The sequence below is a fragment of the Ambystoma mexicanum genome, chromosome 2p (genome assembly GCF_040938575.1).
Source record: "Ambystoma mexicanum isolate Mex_15411 chromosome 2p, UKY_AmexF1_1, whole genome shotgun sequence".
NCBI classification, from domain to species: domain Eukaryota; kingdom Metazoa; phylum Chordata; class Amphibia; order Caudata; family Ambystomatidae; genus Ambystoma; species Ambystoma mexicanum.
This window is the reverse complement of record NC_090923.1, coordinates 191,744,943-191,762,945: the sequence shown is the minus strand read 5'-3', so window position 1 is coordinate 191,762,945 and position 18,003 is coordinate 191,744,943.

The following is an 18,003-nucleotide window of genomic DNA, read 5'->3' as shown; positions in this document are numbered from 1 at the left end:
GCTTGTGCGTTTCAGAGCCCACATGAACAACTTTGGGGAGCAGTGTGGTGGGAAGAGGTAAGTAATAGAAGATTTTTAGCAGGGTTATGAACACTTCCCGCCTGCTGTCTGCCAGGAAGGAGAGTGGCCAGCATCTTCTTACACTGCCTCCCTCCATGCTCCCACTACTCTGTCTCCGAATTATGGGCCGCATAAACCAGCTAATGTCGCAAGACATATTTGAACTGCAAAGTGAATCTTTGTAGTCCATCCAATCCACTATATAGTTTTAGACTACTGTTTGTCGCTTCTCTGACTGTCAGGCTTGTTCCCAAAGGTGGCAGGCTGGTTGCAACACAAGCAACAACAATTTGGAATTCCCTGCCCTTAGTCCTGCGCTCAGTGAATTCACTATCTTATCTTGTTCTCCCACACAATCGAATGACACATCTTCAGAGTCCTCCAGAAGTAATGATGGGATACTTGAATGCCTAAACAACCCAAGCTACACCTCACTGTCGACAGTGAACACATGTTTGGGCTTTCTTTCTTCGGTTCTGTGCAGAAGGGTTGTGACCAAGCAGTTTGGGCCGGATTGCCCCTTTTGGGGTGGAGCCAAGTCTGATTTGCATATTATCTTTTTCTGTTATGCCATGGCAGACTGTCAATAGACTGTCAATAAATCGTCTAGAGGGTTGCCCAAAACACTGCCACATATTATGATTTATTTAAAACCCCATAGATCTAATCTAAAAACCCTATAGATTCTAATCTAAATGAATATGAAGAGCATATGTGCTGAGCTCATATCTAATGAATGGGCCCATTTTCCTGAGAACCAAAATGTTAACTGCTCTGTACATTAAAATATTGCTGTGAATGTTACTGCCTTCAAAGAGTCAACACCCATGAAAACTGCCACTTCAGGTTCGCCTTTACTTAACTCACTAGACTCTTTGATAGAAGAACTAGCATTAGATCTGAAGGTGTTAGTGAGTTGCATGGAGAAAGTGTGGAAGGTATGCTCACATTTCTGGAATTGCTGATACCTCTTGTATGATAATTAATAAAGATGATGGAGTTGTAGACTTGGTTAATAGCCATCTGGAACACTCTTTTTTTCTTTGCCACATCATGCTTTGCTAGAGACGCCAGTGCACCATCTGAGCGTCCAGCTTACAAAATGAAGCTGCCTGGGCCTACAGCAACCAGTACTCTGCTGTGTGGAAGCCATGCAGAACCCCGTGGCTGGCTCCATGAGGAACATGTGAACACTTCCCCTGATACAGTCACCCCTGGGCATCAAGTCCAGGCGTCTGTAGGCAAGGGCCAAAAGCAACAATAGGCAGCTACCTGTTTGGGCCTGTTGGGTCTGGAAAGGGCCTTGAGCGAAAGTGCCTGCTCAAGCCAAGACCTCACCAATCTCCCCCTTTTCTTGACTCCCAAGCACAGGGATCCTTCCACCCATTGACTATTCATTCACCACAGAGCTTCTGTTCCCTCAGAGGATCAAGTAACATTGCTGGTTTGTGTCTGTTAAGTGTCATTTGGTTACCTACAGCCCCATTCCTGCCCATCTCAGAACAGGTGCCTCTTCTTAGCCAGCCATACAAACCTTCTGTTTCTGCTCATCCACCTACCTTCTCTCTCTCTCTCTCTCTTGGGCTACACAATTTCTTCATTGTCTTCACTTGCCTATTTCTTCTACTATTTGTTGTGCATCTTGATATCGCTACATTCCTCTTCTACTCACTCTTCTCCTTGCCTTCTCCATCAAATGCCTGCCTTAAGTTGGTTTAAAGAACCATAATGATAATGGCCTTGGAGATCAACTTCAATCTGGCTTTCTTAGTACACAGTCCACTGACATTGCACTCATGCATAGCTCCAACTTTCTGTCTAATACTCATCAGTCCAAACACTCTTCTATACTCCTCCTTTTAGACCTTTCTGCTGCTTTTGACACTGTCAACCACTCCTCCTTCCTCATCACTCTCCAAATCATCTCTTGCCTGCTTCACCTCCTACTTAGAAGGTCAATCGTTTAAAATGTCATGGAAGTCACAAACCTCTGAACCCTCCACTCTCACTGTTGGCATCCCCCTGGGATCAAGCCTTGACCTTCTTCACCCTCTACACCTCTGCCCTAGGAACACTTATCTCACCCTTTAGGTTTCACTATAATGTGTTTGCTGATGATACTCAAAAACGTTCACATTTACATCTTTTACCCCTGCCAATTCTCCATATTACCAACATTTTCTCTGCAATTCTTCACTGCATGGGTTTTTTCTGCCTCCTCCCTACTCCTTCCTTACTTTAGATAAAGTCTTCAACTTTTAACCACACTCTCTACAACCTACCCAGATCCTCCTCCACTTTTACCTACCAACAGCATGCTGGTTTTGCTCTCCATGCATCACCACTCTCTTTTCAAGTTCCTTCTGCTTGTCTACAAAACTATCGATAGTGTTGCTCCTCAGTATGTCTGATTGTATCTCAGTTTATTCACCATTTCGCTCCCTCCGACCCTCCTCTGCACTCGACCTTACTGTCACATACTATCCCTGTGCCTTCGCTCAAGCCCGATCTTTCTCCCAACTCGTCCTGCCAGACCAACTTTGGGTCTCTTTAAAGTTCGGTGTAACTGACCTGCTGAAAAGGGAGATTCCACTGCCCTCTCTGCCATCCTCCTTAGTAGGGACCTACCTGGCCACACCACTCCATCGAGTGATGCTTAATAATGTTATTTTGTATATTTAATTAGTATTCTGCTTTAGATTAATGTTACCTTCATAAGTCACCTGTTTGTTTTGTTTTGTTATTGGCATATGTCATCATTCTTCATATTTTGTAAACCTGCTACAAAAAAGAGTTGAAGACAATCTTTTGATGCAATATTAAGCAGTTTAAAGAACAATATTTCAGTAGTAGAGTGCAATGGGTCTTTAAATTCCCTAAACGTAATGACAGAACGTATTTCTGATCTTGCTGTGAATCTTCTCGACCAAGGCGCTCTAATTATCACTGAATATATTGTTCCACGCCAAACAAAGTTAGACAAAATGCTCCTCCAAAAGATCTATTTCCAGTGGAAGAAGCGTGCCCATGGGAAACTCACCTCACAATTGTTTACTAACTGTGATATGATAATCCTAAATCGATGAGTGCAGTGGGATATTCCCGGACAGCACATGGTCAGATGGGCAATTAGATTTAAAGATTACGATAACTATGAACCCTTTCCAGTAGGTGGAACATGCGTAAATAATAGGGGATCACAAATTAAAATGGTCAAAACATAATATCAGTAATATGCACGCTACAATTAGACATACCTGTAAATCAGACTGGTGCTATAAAGATCATTCCTTTTGGTTGCCTGTCAAAAATTAAGCAAGCTGGTCCACATACCTACCACAAATTGGGCATTCCAGTCGGTCTCCGCTGTCACATGTGGCAGAATGACGCCTATCAGACCATATGACTTTGAGAAGACAAAAACAAGAACTTCGAAGAGTTATGTATAGAATAGTCAGTTCAATTAAATAAGGTTGAACATGTCTTAACTGTTAAGTAAAACGTATTCTATTTAAAAACTGTGTAGAATGTGTTAGCCTTCAATTATGCTCTTTACTAGAAGTTGTTCAATGCAGAGACCTCCGAAAGTTGTGCTCCCTACTGCACAACCAAGGCGTATATTCGGCATTGACACAAATGTACCCAATTAATGACAACACGTGGGCACTATTTATTAGTGAGAACTTTAAGTGTGAGCAGCTACAAAACATAGATTCTTATTTCCAGAGGAAAATGGAAGGTTACTTTTTGGAATCACAGATTAAGGAGAACATTAATAAAATGGGTTCTGCCTTTTCTCATGACCCAGATGGTATTCCTAGTATGGTGTTTAAAGGGTGAGGTGGTGGGGAATGGTGAAGTGGTGGGGGGTGGGACAGATGGGGAGCTTGCGGGCAGGGGGGCATCCTCCAATAAAAACGACAATGAGGAAAAAGGCACAGGTAATGTGCAAACGAGGAAAGTGACCTTGTTTAAAACACGTACATCCGGTTAAACATATTAGCAAGAATTGAAAACAATCAAAAAGGATCATCATTATACGTGGCCCTTTAGAGTACTTGTAGGAATATGACTGTGTGCCTAGAGATTTACTGCGGAAAAGCTGCCCCTAGGGGAACTGCCGAGGGGTTGCTAAAATCAATAATTTTGTTATATACAGAACAGAAGAATTCGGCAGAACGCGAATGGGTCTGCAACTAGGTAAATTGCTACTAACGTGGGTGTACGAGATGGATGCTTTCTAGCACCACTGCTGTTTATCTCGTGTATAACTGATATCAATAGCATGTGTAAGAACATTTAGATGTTTCTGCCCTAAACTAAGCAGTAACCATGTGTCATATCTAGGATACACCGAAGACCTTGTTATATTGGATATTGCAAAGACTATTCTATAGAGGAAAAGGAGCATAATGCTGTCGGGGTACACTCTAACAACTGTAATTGAAAGGGAAGTGCTAGCACGTCTAAAGTCATGTGCATTACCAATATAAGGCACACTGTAAAACGATCTGCCAAATTGGTAATGATGACCCCAGACACACCACTAATTAAAACTTTCCTGACATACAGGAAATGCACAATACGGACAGAATCACAGCAAATGTCTGTCACACCACAAACATGTTCAGCAGAGGTAGAATAATTACCATGTATACCAAGAGGATTATTAGCACAGTGCTAGCTTCCCTCACAGACACACATATCAGGCACGCCATAGGCAGCAGCACTGCAAGGTTCTCACACACATACTCGAGCACACCCTCAGCTGTCGCATATTCTGTAAATTCACTTCTATGAACAGCAAAACAATCCAAGGGAAGCTATATATGCATGGTAGCTACTTGAATACATGGCACGTTTTAGCAAGCACATGGATGCATGGGCATATGCCAGTTCAGATCTAATGGGTATGGCATATTTTACTTGCGTACACAAGTAACACAAACAAATCATTTTTTAAAACTGTTCAATTGTGTTTGATGAAAATTATTTATTTACTTATTTATTTATTTATGTGAATTTTTGTTTAGCGCTGACTCTACCCAGAGGGTCTCGGAACGCTAAAGTATACATGTGGCAGCTGCAAATGACACTTGGAAGTGCTGATCTGGCCAGAAAATCTGTGTTACCTTTAAAATATATCTTATTCTAGGCAGACTTCACATATCAGAAGACCCACAAGAGGTTTCATTTATATTCCTGTATTAGACTTATACGCAGCAAACTGTGAACAAATATACTCTTTTCAATTAATAGGTATAAGTGGGATGCATAAACTCACCTGTCCCCAGTCCCGTCTATCCTTACAGCACTGCTACTGAGTATGATTTTATGTGTTCCTGTGCCACAGTTGCTACAAACACACTTGTTTATAGGAGAGAAAAATGCTGTAACTCTATTCAAGTACTTCATTGATAATATTGGGAAATGCATGTTGTTTGATTATACTATTGTTACTGCTCATATATTATCCCTAATGGAGAATAAATAAACGTAAATGCTAAACGTGTGAGAGCATTCTTCATCTATTTCTATTTGTGCGTATATAAGACGCTTTATTGAAAGTGAAACTACCTGTTGGTTTAGTGATATTGATAACAAAAAATAGTTACCAAACACACAATGGTAATACAAATTGGTAATCAGATTCTCTAGAGGTAGACCCATTGTTGTTTAATCAAACGTCTTCCCTGTGCTCAGTGGTAGTGGTTTATCTTGCACTAAGTGCCGAGATCCGACTCTCTATAGCCTTGTGTTGGGTACAGCACCATTGTCATCCGCAAAATCTTCCATAGCACCAAGTTGGCATTTAGACCACCTTTGGTGTGGAGGTTTGGCTCTGGCATGCAGGCTATAATGAAACTCATGACACAGACGCATGCATACTCTCTCAGACAAAGCGACATGGCATGCACACACACACACACACAAACACAAACAGAACAGGTACATTGTGGACAGCATCAGTTCAAGATTCCTCACAAACACAACACAAACATTTACTACGTGCAATGGGTCAGTACAGCCTTCCCTCAGAGACAGGACAGGTAGAGCGGTGGAGGGCCGAGTATAACCTTTACTTATAAGCGTGACAGCATGGGCAGGATTAGTGCTTTTCCCATAAATCTAACAGGTAAAAGCATAGGCAGGGACAATGGGAGCACTCCTCCCCACAAGAGGTGCAACGTTGATGGGCCAAGTGAAAGCTTATCCCACAAATAAATGCAGCCTTGGCAGGACCAGTATAAGCTTCCCTCAAGCATGGATACTGGTGCACCAAAGGCAAGGATAGTGCACAGGTCCCTCACAAACTGGAACAGGTACATTATAGGAAGGCTCAGTACAGGCCTCCCAAACAAACAGCTACAGGTAAAGTATGACAGGTGTTTGAACTGCCATCAGAGCTAAAATACATTCTCTACATCAGAAAATATCTCTGATACAAGATCTCAGTAAAACCAATGCACCTGCCTCTAGGGTTTCCCACCAGCCCCCAGCCCGCCTAGCCCGACCATTTACTTTAGAGAGGTCTTGGAAGAAGGGACTGCGAATATCATCAGAAATCTTAAACCGTCCAGATGCAAAGGTGATATCTGCCTGGCAGCTCTAATCATGGACTGTTCTGACATCCATGCCGCATTCATTACTAGATTTATCAATGTCTCCTTCTCATCTAACCATGTATCCTGGGTCCTCCCCTTACTAAAAAAAAAAAAAAGCTTAGACACGTCATCTCCCAACAACTACCAGCTGATTACTACAGTTCCATTCTTATTAAAGATCTTTGACAGGGCAGCCTGCAACCAAATCCAAGCCTTCTTGGAATCCAACCATATCCTAGGAAAGCACCAATGTGGCTTCTGACCAGGACATGGAACAGAATCAGCACTTCCCGACTGGAAAAATCAGTTTGACAATTTCAGAGATGAAGGAAAGCCAGCATACCTCCTTCTACTTGACATTTTGGCGACCTTTGACCTGGTTGACCTTGTGTCACCACCTCACAGCTGCTGCCAACTTCTCCCAAGAAGCCATGAGATGGGTTGCATCTTTCCTTGAAGGGAGATCCATGAGAGGCTTCTCTCATTTTTCGAGTGCCCCCCACCCTGCACCCATTCCCTGTGGCGCCTCGCAAGGTTCCTGTGTCTCTCCCACCCTCTATAATATATTTACCAAACCTCTCTTTGACCTCTTGGATGACCACGGCATAGCCTATACCAACTAGGCCGATGACACCCAAATACTCCTCCTCATATCAGAGTCCCATAAAGTGGATACAATGACAGTCAACAAAATGTACCTAACTATCCAGACGTGAATGGCCACTAACCATCTTTGTCTAAACGACAAGACGGAGACCCTCGTAGTGGGGTCACCTGCAATGCTAAAGAAACTCTCCCCCAATGCTCATCCTTCTTGATCAATGGCATCAAAATGCCAATCTCAGAGTACGTGAAAACCTTTGGAGTGCACTTACATTCCACTCTCTCCCTCCCAAAACAAGTCAACGCAATGGCTTCATCAGCAGCATACACGGCCAAAGTTCTTAACACAGCCAGACAATTCCTCACACTGACAAGTTTCCTCACCATTGCACGCTCAGCAACTGGAGCAAGACTCGACTACTGCAATGTGCTTTTTGCAGGCGCATCCAAGAAGAATATCTGTAAATGAATGTAATCCAAAACAATGCGCTATGCTCAGCACTCAATATATCCAAATTAGAGCATATCTCAGCAGGAGGGAAGGAGGTGCATTGGTTATCCATCCAGGAAAGGATTAACTTTAAAATCCTTACTATGACCCACAAATTCCTCTTGAATAATGCACCAGAAAACTGTCAGAGCCAACACTATCAGGCCTGCGAGATCTACCCACGCTGAACGTATTGCACCACCAAAATTAAATGTGCCAGAGGAGGAGATGCTAGGTTCCCCTCAGTAGCAGGGTCCCACTGGACCTCCCTTCTGCCCTCGCTAAGAACACAAAACTCCCATTTGGCATTCAGGAAAGCGCTAAAAACTTAGCTCTTGCCTAAACGTTGCCCTGACTGACCTGTACTGTCCACACTTACCTGTTTAGTAATAGTTTTTTTCCTCAAGTATATGCACTGTGGAATGGTACGCAACCGCGTCTCGATGCCCTCAGGCTTAGGTGCTTGACAAATGCAAATACAAATAAAAACTAGGTACATGAACAGTATGTGAAGGACAAATCCAAGATTCTCCCACAGCAACAATGGGCACATGATAAGCTGGGCCAATGTATGGTTTGTCTTAAAAATGGGTGCTGATTTCCTTTCAGCCTACCAATTTCCATATGTGCCGACTACCCTAAATTCACAATTCCCTCTCTGCCCAGCAATACATACCTTGGACCAATGTCTCGGCCGGAGACACAGGTGTGTACAGAATCCACACGTAAGCAGATTCTGCTGCTTCCTGGACTCCTGCTTTGCAATCCCTCTCTTCTAGGCGTCTTCTTTTGAGGTAGTGGTGGGGAGGGGGAGAGCCAGATACTGCTGGGGCATTTATTGAAGCCCTTGGAAGACTTACAAACACAATGCAAAATCATTAAAAGGAGCTACTGGCCGATAGCAGGCTGTCCCGAGTGGACTGAAGGGGTGATCTGCTCCAGCCCGTGTTGAACACCAGACTCCTTCAGCTTCTAGGCATCAGGCAGGGGATCGAATCCATGTTGCACTGGCATCACCTTGTTCCCATGGCGAACGTGTTGCCCTCTGAGCTAATCTCGGACGTGATGATCTATTTCCTCCAAGAGGTAAGTTTATCTAATGTATTCCAATGCAAGTTTAATGTTGGACCAGCATGTTAACTTCAGGTGACACACATCACAACTCTGCCAGATTGAGTGCTGTACATTTAACTTCAGCATGGGCATATTCTCACATATTAGCACCCAACACAAAGTTACCAGCAAATCCGCTTCCTCCAATGCCAGGCTCACCCATAGGTATAAGATCGCATTTGAAATAGCTGCCCGCTGCTCACACGTGTTGAGCTCCACAGTCTACTACACACACGAAACATGGCCGCTACTTATTTCCCACTCTGTCCTAGTCCCTCAGGCCGCTACCGTTCCTCAGTCACGATGCCAGCAGGCTTCCTTCCTGACTGCAAGGGAAAGCGAGAAAGGACTCACTCTTAAAAAACACCCAGGTCACCATGGATGCCATGTTGTCTCTGGCAGTCATTCCCATTTTTAACATAGGGAAAGTTTTGCTTATATTTCAATAAAAACCTTTAGCAACTCAGTTTGAATGCGTGGAGCTAACAGCGTTAAGCCCCAGACGTGCTTGGCCAGTAATGTCCCTAAGCCCTTGTGGCAGGGCCTGTTCCCAAACCATGTCATGGGTCAGAGCTAGCCCGACCCTTAACAACCCTGTACGTGCCGGTGTGAGTGCAGATGGGGATCTTTCCAGCCCTTCCTTACCTGTGAGGAGTGTGAGACTGATGGGTACGGCCAGGTTTCCAGGGGGTGAAGAGGGGGGGACTGGAGCTTTATTCATTTAAGAAATTTAAAACCTGCAAAATGAACCAAATCGTGGTCTCCTGTCACATGAACCAAGAATGAAACTACAGTCGAACTTGGAGTCCTAGAACACGATAGTGAGTATCCGCACTCCCATGTATTCTCAGAGACAAGGATACTTTGCATGGCCAAGTTCAAAGACAATCTTCATGGCAGAAGGCTTGGGTGATGAGAGATGCTAGGCTAATTGGGTGGGGAAGTAGAGTCAGGCCCATCTCCTTGCACCTGGGTCTGGGTTTACGTGCTGCTAAGTGAACCGAATGTTCCAGACACAACACAAGTGTAGCAACTAATTGTAGTGGTCCATATAATGAAGGACCTTATAGTTTTAAGACCAATCGGAAACCGTGTACCTGATGTTTTTAAAGATTACTTGTTTTAGAGGTAGGCATATATTGCCCACCTGACAGTGGGCAGCCAATCACAATCCTAGTTCCTATAAAATGTGTACTTTGATGTTCCCCTTAAGTCTATCCCGATCCCCAGTAGGTTTTTTATTATTTGCCAGGTAGAATGACGTCACCTCTGACGTGTTTTTAGTATAAAGTATATGTTGTGTGTAAAGGTTGTTGATAGAAATCGAGCGTACATCCGTTGATGTTTATTGTAACTACCTGTTTTAGATAATTGTTACTAAAACGGTACTTTGCCATCTTCCTGAGTTGGTTCAGTTATTTGGACTCAGAGTTATTCTGTGAACCCATCCATTGTATGCATGTTCCTAAATGGGCATAAACCTCGGTGGTAGTGGTGTGGATGGTTCAAAAAGATCCAAACTAGTTTGTCTCCAGTATTTTGGACTATTGGGCATCCTCTGCCCTTAGTTGGAAGATCGTGGGGTTCCCTGTGCAGAGTGGCTGATAGAAATAAACTTGCAGGAAGAATTGAGATGGTGGGCAGGTCCCCCATTGACGAAATCCCTGCCCAGTTTCCATGGGCGCTCTGTGGACGGAAAGTGAAGGGGTTGGGTTGGAGGAGGAGTCGATACCGAAGGCCTTGTGATGATTAACGAATAGTGAGTAGACTAAGGGGAATGGCAAATAAAGGGGACAGGACTGTGATAATTTTTGAGGAACAGCAAATATTGTGAAGAGAGGAGGTAGCGCCTAGAAGGCCTGACTCAAGGGAGTTGGAAAGAGACATCTCAAATTCCAGCAGGGGAAGAGTGTAATATACAACACACAATAAGGATTACATAAGGTGATGTCTGAAACCCTGTATAGGGTATAAAATAAAGGTGAGAGAAAAGGTGATCGAGGTGTTTATAATGTGTAATGTTTTGACTAGACTGAATGTTGTTTGTTCAGTAAAACTATCAAAATGCGACAGAGATTGTGAAAATTTGAAAAAGTTGAGGAGCAACAGTGATTGAGTATAGCAAAGCGATTGGCGCCAATCAAGAGAATAGATACGTCAATCAAGAGAATAGGCAGACTATTCATAGTTTCATAGTTTTTTATTGATATACATATAACAAAACAAATGTTTTATATATCATTGCTTTCGCATGTACATTTTAAAAACAGACAGTTGATCTAACATTATTACAGTTAAAAACATCTCAGTTGCTATTACATTAGCGATTCAAAAGCGCATTTGGATAGTACGAAATACATATGGTGTCACTTAAAATTGTCTCACATGATCAGACAATACACTGTATAATTAAAACAATTTTAGTATAGAATAGCACCATAAAATACATTAGGTTTATATCGTTTCCACTCATAAATAGTGACCATAATGTCTCAATTTCATCAGCCTTAAAAGTGTTATTATATGATTTCATATGTCGATACCGAAGGGCTTATAAACTTTCACACACAATTAACAAGTGGTGTAACGTCTCTGTGACATTATTACCACATAAGCAGCAATATCGCTTGTCACAGGGAATACCCAATTGAGAGCCTTTTACTTCCAATGCCTCGGATATATTGAATTTCAATAGGAGGTATTGCCGTACTGTTTGTAGATTGGGGTAGGCATGGAAGTAGTTTGGAGTCTGACCTCGGGACATGCGCTCATTGCAATAAGTCCCGCTGTGAGTTTTAGTCAATAGGTCTGACAGCTGTTGTTCATAGCTTACATCTTTCAATATATTTTTCAGGGTGGATTTCACAGAGTACAAGCTCATTTGGCTAAATGAGGGAATTGAACTAGTCCACTTATTGTGAAGTTGTTTCAACTCACCCATTATTCCAAAAGCATTGATGTTCATGAGTTTCATGTATGCTTTCACATATCGACAAGTGATTGTATCAGTCTTGATACGTAACAACTTTTCGTAATTTAGTACACAATGGTTAATGAATGCATGCGATAGACCTATCAGATTGAATTCTAGGTACATATATTCGACACTTACACATTGTGGAAGACGAAACAGTTTCCGAAGTAACAAGGCTTCAAATCGCACAACCAGTTTAATGAAGTTGTGCCCCCATATTATAATGGCGTACAGTAATATTGCTCTAATCTTAGCAATGTAAATGGTCAATATCGCAGATACCGAGTAGCCGCTATTTCTTCCAATGAAGATACTCAGAGCGTTGGTAGCAACCAGACAGCGGGCCTGTAGTGCGGACCACTGAGCGTGCCATGCTAGGCGATCATCAACGATGATGCCTAAATATTTATAAGTTTTAACTTGTTCTAAAGGCTTACCGTTCATTGACCACACATATTTTTTGGGACAGCGTTTCTTAGTGAAAACCATTACCTTACTCTTGTCGATATTAATCAGCAAACCATTGAGAGTGCAGTAACTGCTGAGTGCCTCTAACATTAGCTGGAGACCAGCAGGTGTATAATCAAGCAAAATAAGATGATCGGCATATGCCAGCCATCCGATAATCACCTCAGAGATCTTTACGGGATTTGCCGCGGCAATATTGAATACATTATCCATATCAGCCAAATACAGATTGAATAATATTGCCGCAACCATACATCCTTGTTTAACACCACTTGATGTCGGCATTGGCACTGACAGTCTACCTGCAGCATTCAAACGGATGCGTACGGTGGTGCCTGAGTGCAATAGCATCAGAATCCTTAATAGGCCCAACGGTATACCCCAGTCAGGCAACATTTGCCATAACCTACCTCTCTGCACGGTATCGAATGCTGCAGAGAAGTCGATATATGCGCAATACACATTAAGGTTACGCCTAGTCCATGAGTGTTCAATTGCAGTAGATAAGAGCAAGAGCCCATGCATTGTACTAAAATTTGCACGGAAACCGATTTGATTCAGGGGTAGTATTTTTTTCTCAGTAATCCACAGATTTAATTCTAGTAGTAGGACTTTTGCAAATATTTTCGATGAAGTATCTAACATTGCAAGCATCCTAAAATTACCTGGACAGTCCCATGCTCCTTTTTTATGGACAGTTAGTATGTGACTAGATTGCCACGACGGAGGTATTACACCTGATGTACCTATATGGGTAAATAATTTGTATAGAGCAGCGGCCCATAGGTCAGGTTGTTGTTTTATTAGTATGTTACAAATCCCATCAGGGCCAGCAGCTCTTGAGTTCTTCAGCTTAGATATAATCACTTTTATATCTAGTACATCGGCTCGACACTCCCACGGCCCAGTAGGAATGGATATTACGGTCTCTAAAGAGAGGCAGACTATTGAAATAAGAGGCTTGAGCTGAGATTGATGGTGCTTGCTCATATTTGTTGTTTTAAAAAGGTTGAAAAGTGGTGATTTAAGCATAAATATAAAGTTTTTTTAATAATCTGGTAAGTATCAACAGTCAAGCAAGACTTGTTATTATGGGGGATACTCTTCTCATGCACCCATCTAAGACACTGCCAAAGCATATGCCCAAGCTCAAACAGTATAGTGCAAAAGTGGCAAAAGGCACGGCAGATAAAATGTTCATGCCGTGGCCACAAGAGGGATCATTGTCAAAAGCGGTATTGCCACACATGACCACATACTTGCACGCTGCGTAAACAGGGAACGAAATAGAGAAAAGATTAGCAATTTAAGAGCTCTGGAAGATGTATCAAGAGGAAAGAGAAGACCCACCACCTGAGGAGTGGATGCTTAATCAGCATAAGGAGGAAGGCGTCGAGCCCTCAGCTCCCCTTACCTCACCTGAAGCAAAGGGTGTTGCCACAGAAGAAATAGGGGTGTATCCTTTAAAAGAACTGCGAGCAGTGACAGGGTATAGTAATCTGATATATGAACCCCCCGCTTACAGTAGTGACAATAGTCTGGAGGAGAATAAGAGAAAGGAAGAGATTTATAAGATCATACATGAGAAAAAAGAAAAGTGTGAGTGGTCACATTTTTCGACAGAAGTAAACAGAGGGTTTAAGAGATGGAAAGGAGAGAAAGATAAGGCTGACAAGATAGTGCTTGTACAAAACGAATGGATGGTAGGACAGATACTATTCAAGATAGATGGGAAAAGATTTAAGAAAGTTAGGGAAAGAGAATTTAAGGACGAACAAGAAAGAAAGGATAACAAATGAGAGAAGAGATTGAAAGAAGATCAAAAAAGGAAAAGCAGGGAGCGACGAGAGGAGAAATATCAGGAGGAGAAAGAGAAAATAGAAGAACGGGCAGAAGAGCAAAGAAAGTACAACAATAGACAGAGAGTGATAGAAGAAAGTGATAGAAAGGAAAGAAAGAGAGAGGAGGAAGAAGCACAAGGATTAAGGGACAAAATATTACAGAAACAAAGGGAAGAAGAGGAAAGAAGGGAAGGATTAAGGAGAGGAGAAGAACAAAGGCAAGAGGAAGAAAGAATTAGAAGGGATGCGAGAAAGCAAAGGGAAGTAGATGAAGAAATGGAATGAAAAAGGAAACAGCGAGGTTTCGATGCCTGTCTCATTCTTAAAGAACAAATGAGGCCGAGCCAAGAAATACGGTGGGACAGAGAGGAAGAGATTCTTCCGATAACGGAAGGAGCACCAGCAGTATCTAGATTAGCATTAGAAGAAGAAAGATGTGATGCAGAAAGCATTGGAGAAAGGATCAATAAGGTCTATAAACAGTTAAGGCGAAGTAGCGAGTATGGAACTCGAGGGAACATTGATCGATCCCCAATACCTCAATAACAAAGTGAGGAGTGAAACATGTTAAGTGATGAACGTCAAGCATTGTCTTTGTGCAGACTGAACTTGGATAAGGTTGAAGGGGATGATAGTCATACTAGTTGGGGACTAGACATGTCAGACGAGGAAAGGGAGTCTGGTCTTCGGGCAGAAGGAGGGAGCGTGTGCGCCCCTGAAGGAAGTCTGTAAATGGATCAGAAAGTGAGATGGTCGGATTTGGAACAACCTAAAGATAGAACACCAGATCCCATAATATATCCTGAGCGTCTGCGAGGATGATCACACAGTGAGAAGGGAGAGTTGCTACCATATGTAAGCAGGTTAAGGTCATTACCCACAAGGAGACAGATAGGGATGATTGTCCCTGCCATGGATAGAGTAATAGTTGGATCCAACAATGGGAGAGGATTTATGCAGTTTCCTTTGTTAGAAAAAGGGGGAGCAAGACCGCAATATATTCCACGGCCACAGATGGACAAGGGTAACTTAAAATGCAAGCTCCCTAGTTTGACTTTGGGTGCTGGGAAATGGATATATACGAATTAGAGAAAATTACAGGAGGAAATACGTTGGCCATAGGGGACATAAACGATCTCCTGGTAGCCATTCTTGGAGAGAGGGCTGATGACATATGGAGGAGAGTGGATATTCAGCGCATGATGGTGCACCATTTAATAATTGTAGAGCAGATGTTTGGAAGGAGCACAGGGTGCAGTATCCTGACACATCAGATATGGGTGCAATTATGACGCGTAAGATGAAGGAAGATGAAGACCCTATTGCTTACATTCAGGATATTCAGAAGAAATGTCAACTTGAAACACGTGAGCTGTGGGAAAAGACAGTGGCATTATTTCCCCCCATTTTATGTCAGGGGTTGCCTGAGCCAGTACATAGGCAAATGAAGAAACAAGTAGGGATGGAAGCGAAGCCATCGGCTGAGAAACAGTTGACAATAGTGCACACTTGTCATTTATTACAAGAGAAAAACAAGAAGAAGGATTAGAATAGAAAAATAGAGGAAGCCAAATCAATTCAGAAAACATTGTCAAAATTTGCCCTAGAAGGGGTGGTACTGACAAGCTGAATGCAGGAAGCAATGGGTGCATTGCAGGCAAATAATTCACACCTGATGGACCAAGGTGGATATGGGTTTATGCCACGAGGCAGAGATATGGGTTATGGAGGAAGAGGAGGTGGATTTCAGAATAACCAAGGTGGGTTTCAAAATATACAGTATGAGAACCAGAATACTCAGGGAGGATATAATCAAGGAGGAATTCACAGAATAGTCCCCCAGTATGTTGGAATTGTGGAATGACAGGACACATTACGCACATATATGGGAGCCAAGGGAATGTACAAAATATCCAATGTTCCAGAGAGGGGACATTTTATCCTCCGCCATATGGCACATAGACCAGAGAGGGCTTTGCCCAAGATCACACACCTTATCAGACACAAGCGCCGCAAGTCCAACAGGTACAACAGCACAGACAAGTACAAATGAATCCACCACACAGGCAATTGCAACAAGCCCCAATGCAGACACAACAGTATGCACACACAGGACACATATTAACACCCAGAATAGGAGGTGTCACTGTGGTAGGAGTAAATCATTTCACAGGTACGGGGATGAGCTTGTATCCACAATAGGACAGTTCACAGGGTGACCTGATATGTGCAGTACTATCTCTGACACCATACCCCAAGAGGAACCATGGGTCAATGTGACGGTAGGAGGCAAATCCTTTTCTATTCTTGTAGACACTGGAGCAACTCATTCGTGTATACGAGAAGGAAAATATCCAATGTCAGCTATTGCCAAGAATGCTCAAAGGTTCTTTGGAGCTACGAGTTGAGTTGCCTTTACTGAAAAATTACCAGTTTCCATAGGAGAATGCGACATGTCCGTTTGTTTGTTATATTCACGACAAACACCGGTTAATATTTTGGGAAGAGTTTTAATGACAAAACTCAACATGGCGATTTCATTTACCAATTAAGGAATAGTGTGCTCCACTCCAGGAATACACTATTTAAACATGGGAGAGTTTATACTGTCATTCACAGGGCAAGAGGCTCTGCTAAGCATTCCTTTAGATCGGTAGATTTTTCTATATGGAGTAAGCATTTTACTGACATGGCTGCCTGGCTTGGTGTTGAAAGGTTATGAGGATGCCTGATGAGTTTCTGTTTAGACCACAAATACCTATGGATGAGGAGGGTGGACAGACTATTTCTATAGAGTTGGAAGCAGCCATAGTACAAAGATAAATGGCAAAGCTCGAAGGAGTAGATGATGAGGGTAGACCATGGAGAACAGTGATAGCTCTTGAGGAAGGGTACAGATTGACTGACATAACTGATGAAGATATGTTTGGGGAAAATTGAAGTGATGATGAAGTAGTGTTCTTCATGAACATTACTTACTGGATAAGGATAGAGAAAAGGGAATTCCCACAGCTAATGGCGATAATGCGCCAACAACCAGCATTCTTTTAAGAGGATCTTGAAAAGGTGCCAAGTGCCTTATGGACCACAGGCCCTTATGACATAGGTTTGTTGAAGGGGATAGGAGACATTAAAATAAAGCTTAATCCAGGAGCAATTTTACCTAGAGCAAAACAGTACCCCATGTCTCAAGAAGCTGATGAAGGTATATTTCAGCAGCACTAATGAATCAGGGGTTTCAGGTGCCAACAGAATCATTGTGCAATACCGCAATGTATCCAATTAAGACATCTAAAGAGGGGTTGTGGATATGTATCCAGGATATGAGACCTCTTAACCAGATTGTAGACACTGAGTTTCCTTTAGTTCCTAATCTGGCAACAATATTGTGTAGTATCACAGAGGAAGCTCGATATTTCGTGTTTTTCTTGATCCCGTTGCACAAGGACTCCCAAGACTTGACTTCATTTACATTTCACCAAAAGAGACTAAAAACATACTAGGCTGCCTCAAGCATACTGTGAGTCCCCAGCAGAGTCCTGCAGATTGATCAAGGAAATATTGATCTCAAAAGCATGTTGATGAAGTACATAGATGACATTTCGATTTGCAGCACCACAGAGGATGAGTGCAGGCAGGTCTCTATCTGATTAATGTCTATTCTAGCAGACACGGGATATAAAGTAGACAACGAGAAGTTACAATACTGTCAAGAAGAGGTGTTATATATAGGTCAGTTGATTTCGCATGAAGAAAAGAAAGTGACACCTGAGATAGCTGAGGCAATTAGGAAAACCTCAAAAGCAAACACAGTGAGACCAATGCAACAGTTTTTGGGTTTGTGCAACT